The sequence below is a fragment of the Monopterus albus genome, unplaced genomic scaffold (genome assembly GCF_001952655.1).
Source record: "Monopterus albus unplaced genomic scaffold, M_albus_1.0 scaffold63.1, whole genome shotgun sequence".
Lineage (NCBI taxonomy): Eukaryota > Metazoa > Chordata > Actinopteri > Synbranchiformes > Synbranchidae > Monopterus > Monopterus albus.
Window position 1 is genome coordinate 2,005,472 of NW_018127943.1, and position 4,715 is coordinate 2,010,186.

The 4,715-nt window shown below is 38.9% G+C and overlaps 1 protein-coding gene across 1 annotated transcript in view; it reads right to left on the bottom strand.

Moving 5' to 3' along the window:
* The window catches only part of lama2 (laminin, alpha 2), a 167,979-nt gene that overhangs the window by 54,498 nt on the left and 108,766 nt on the right, over positions 1–4,715 (bottom strand).

The following is a 4,715-nucleotide window of genomic DNA, read 5'->3' on the forward strand; positions in this document are numbered from 1 at the left end:
TAATCCGATCTAAACCCGTTTGTCCGCACCGAAGCCTCTGGTGACACATAAAGAAGCCTAATCCACGATATAAAGGTGGGGCCAAAACCGTACTTTGATAAGGTAAAGAATAAGTAGTCCCACTCTACCCTATCAAAAGCCTTTTCGGCATCTAATGATATCACTATTTCATCACATAACTTCGGACTGGGAGAATAAATGACATTAAATAATCTACGAATGTTGTGCGTCATTTGTCTATTCTTAATAAAGCCAGTTTGATCCTCATGAATTATAGATGGAAGCACGTTTTCCAAGCGTGTAGACAACACTTTAGCTAGAATTTTTGCATCAACATTCAGGAGACTTATTGGTCTGTATGAAGCTGGTTCAAGTTTATCCTTGCCTTCTTTATGTAGCAGTGAGATAGAAGCCTGATAGAACGTAGCTGGGAGGGTGCCCAATTGTAACGATTCATTAAAGACTTCTAACAGAAGAGGGGCAATCTCAGAGACGTATGTTTTATAAAACTCCGATGTATACCCATCGGGGCCCGGAGCCTTTGAGCTTTGCAAACTATGAATTGCTTGCGATACTTCTTGCAAAGTGATAGGTGTTTCTAGAGAAACTTTATATTCTTCATTAATGGTGGGAATGTCCAATCCTTCGAAATAGCCCTCCAACAAGTCCCGCTGGCCGAGCGATTCGGAAGTATACAAGTTGATATAAAACTGTTTAAATTCCTGGTTGATTTTAGATTGATCCCTTGTTATGGTTCCTAACTTTGTGCGTATTTCGGCAATTTGGCTGGACGCTTCTTTTACTCGTAGCTGGTGAGCTAGATATTTGCTGATTTTATCCCCTTGTTCATAATATCTATATCTTGATAAATTAATAAGCTTCACTGTTTCTGTTGTGGAGAGAAGATTAAATTCAGTTTGCAGAGAAATCTTTTCAGTTAGTAAATCAGGAGAGGGGGAACTAGCATATCGTTGGTCCAGATATGAAATTTGTTCAGCCAACTTACGCTTAGCCTCCCTACGGGTCTTACTTAGAACCTAAGCCACTCTTATCTGTATGTTGCATGTGAATATTGCCACAATGAAAACATGACATCAGATTTGTTTGTGCAAGAAAACCTAAATTTTTTAAAATGGTTTATTTGTAGAAACAAATGAATCTATTCCAGCTCGTGTGTGCTTAAATTATAGCATTCTTCAGATCCTCTAATCAAAGACAAGGACATTTCCATAACTCTGAAACTGTGTTCAATTCCTTGTATGTCACTAATTGTCTAAAATTGACAGTGAGTAATTAAAAAGTTGACAGATGGGGTCAGCCGTCATCCCCTCCTTCATTATTGATAAAAAGCCAATGAGAAGGTATGTTTTTAGTTAGAGATACTTATCTTGGCACCAATGCTGATTTACACTGACACAAATAGAAAAAAGGGAGGCATATCATTGTTACCTGCTGTCAGTTCACTTCACAGTCCTGCTAATAGTAACACTTTTGATCATTGGTGTGCTTCATTGTGAGGTGGTAAATACAAAGACTTAGTAAAATATTTGACAACATCTTGACAAAAGTAATTTCAGTTTAGAACTCTTCAAAGTCAGGAGCTGTCTTTTAGATTTCTAAAGTCATACAATGACTTTTCCTGGCTTTTATTTTCCAGGATAAAGTTGAGTAAGCAGTTATTATCTTTACATGCAGACAGCTTCACACATCCACACTGTCATCAAGAAGCACCCAGTGTGATCACAGCTGCTTCTGCAGCAGTGAAATCATTACCCGTTTCTTTTCACCACCCATAGTTTCTTAGCAATCTTAGGTCTGCACACAGGTAACCTTTTATCTAGCCTGTACTATTACTAATAGGAAATATAGCCGTCCATACACAGTAATGAATGGTTTTCAGGCCCAGTCCCACTCCTGCATGATGAGGTGCTGTGAGACTGTGCCCAGCGGCAGCAGCTGACTAACTGTTTGCTGACAGGTGTGATCTTGCATGTCAGAGAGTTTAACAAGCTTCCTTCCTGAAGAGCAGGCCATCTGAAACAGCCATTTACTTTTCAGGATTTCATTCACTTGTTGTTATGAGGATAACCACAAGGGTACAGTGACAGACACAACCACACACACACACCTAAATAATACTGTCATATTCAGAGAAGTTTGTGTTTATTTTCAGCTTAACTTCAGTTAAGTTTATTGACAAAACGTATCCAGTATTCTAACAGACACTACCTGTATGTGAAAAAACAGCAAATTTTCACAATATATACATTACGCTTAGCCTCCCTACGGGTCTTACTTAGAACCTAAGCCACTCTTATCTGTATGTTGCATGTGAATATTGCCACAATGAAAACATGACATCAGATTTGTTTGTGCAAGAAAACCTAAATTTTTTAAAATGGTTTATTTGTAGAAACAAATGAATCTATTCCAGCTCGTGTGTGCTTAAATTATAGCATTCTTCAGATCCTCTAATCAAAGACAAGGACATTTCCATAACTCTGAAACTGTGTTCAATTCCTTGTATGTCACTAATTGTCTAAAATTGACAGTGAGTAATTAAAAAGTTGACAGATGGGGTCAGCCGTCATCCCCTCCTTCATTATTGATAAAAAGCCAATGAGAAGGTATGTTTTTAGTTAGAGATACTTATCTTGGCACCAATGCTGATTTACACTGACACAAATAGAAAAAAGGGAGGCATATCATTGTTACCTGCTGTCAGTTCACTTCACAGTCCTGCTAATAGTAACACTTTTGATCATTGGTGTGCTTCATTGTGAGGTGGTAAATACAAAGACTTAGTAAAATATTTGACAACATCTTGACAAAAGTAATTTCAGTTTAGAACTCTTCAAAGTCAGGAGCTGTCTTTTAGATTTCTAAAGTCATACAATGACTTTTCCTGGCTTTTATTTTCCAGGATAAAGTTGAGTAAGCAGTTATTATCTTTACATGCAGACAGCTTCACACATCCACACTGTCATCAAGAAGCACCCAGTGTGATCACAGCTGCTTCTGCAGCAGTGAAATCATTACCCGTTTCTTTTCACCACCCATAGTTTCTTAGCAATCTTAGGTCTGCACACAGGTAACCTTTTATCTAGCCTGTACTATTACTAATAGGAAATATAGCCGTCCATACACAGTAATGAATGGTTTTCAGGCCCAGTCCCACTCCTGCATGATGAGGTGCTGTGAGACTGTGCCCAGCGGCAGCAGCTGACTAACTGTTTGCTGACAGGTGTGATCTTGCATGTCAGAGAGTTTAACAAGCTTCCTTCCTGAAGAGCAGGCCATCTGAAACAGCCATTTACTTTTCAGGATTTCATTCACTTGTTGTTATGAGGATAACCACAAGGGTACAGTGACAGACACAACCACACACACACACCTAAATAATACTGTCATATTCAGAGAAGTTTGTGTTTATTTTCAGCTTAACTTCAGTTAAGTTTATTGACAAAACGTATCCAGTATTCTAACAGACACTACCTGTATGTGAAAAAACAGCAAATTTTCACAATATATACACAATGTAAACACACACACACACACACAGGCAAATGCTCGCCAATGCAGACACAAACAGGTGACACAAACCCACTGTGCACTCAATCACACAAACACAGGCACAAATATACTGTATTACATAGAGTACACAAACACTCGGCTCTCTCCTCTTGAAGTCCCCATTGTCCTGTCTTACGTGTTCTCCTTGTTTTTTTGAAAATAGGATCTTCAATCAGTGCAACAGGAAGTCGCCTCGTAACGAGGTAAGTCATTTCCATTAACTTCCTGTGTTCCTCGTTACCACTAATTACCACAGAAGCAAACTCACTTAGCATTTTCAATTTAGTTCGATCGGTTAGAAAATGCTAATGATGCTGTTATGGAGCACAAGATGGAAATGGGGGAGCAAAAAATGGCTAGGACGCAGACAGACATAGAAATCAAACATAAGAGAAGAAGGATGGGAAGAAAAACTAAGGAGAGGTGAGGGTGGAGGAGTTAGAGAGGGACTGGGGGAAATAAAAATCAGAGGCAAAAAGACAAAGCATAGTGGAGTAAATAAACAACTGAGAATGAGAGGGAAGAGAATTTAGAGAAGGAGTAAGGAGTAGAAAAAGGAAAATTAGAAGAGTGGAGGAGAAAGAAGGGAGTACTCTAGCAGAAAGGCGAGTAGATAAAAGAGGAGATGAGGTTCTAGTTTTTTCATGGAAGGAGAAAAATAATTAGAAAGCAGAGAACATTGGAGGAGAGAAAACGCTGGCTAAAAAGTTATGGACAATAGGCAGACAGCATATCGTGCAATAACACAATCTAAACAAATGTGAAGGTGGACCGTTTTCTCTTGTAATATTTTTGGGCCATTTTTCTATTGCACTAACAAGACAAAATACTAAAAGTCCAAATACAAAGTTACCATTTCATGGAAACTGTCACACCGATTGGACAAAATCAGATTTATTTGCCTGTATATCTTTCAATAAGCTCATCTTCTCTCTTTCTAAAAAGTAGGGATGTAGTTTTGGGACAAATCCAGAAGAGAGGAAATTACAATATATGAATAAGCCCAGGGTCGTTAATTATTGCAGGGCTAATTACAGTACCTGACATCCCACCCGACACACACACACCCACACACCCATTTCCCTCTCTCACCTCACTCCGTTCACCAGAAGCTACCTGGCATATGGCTGGATGAGGGTCTC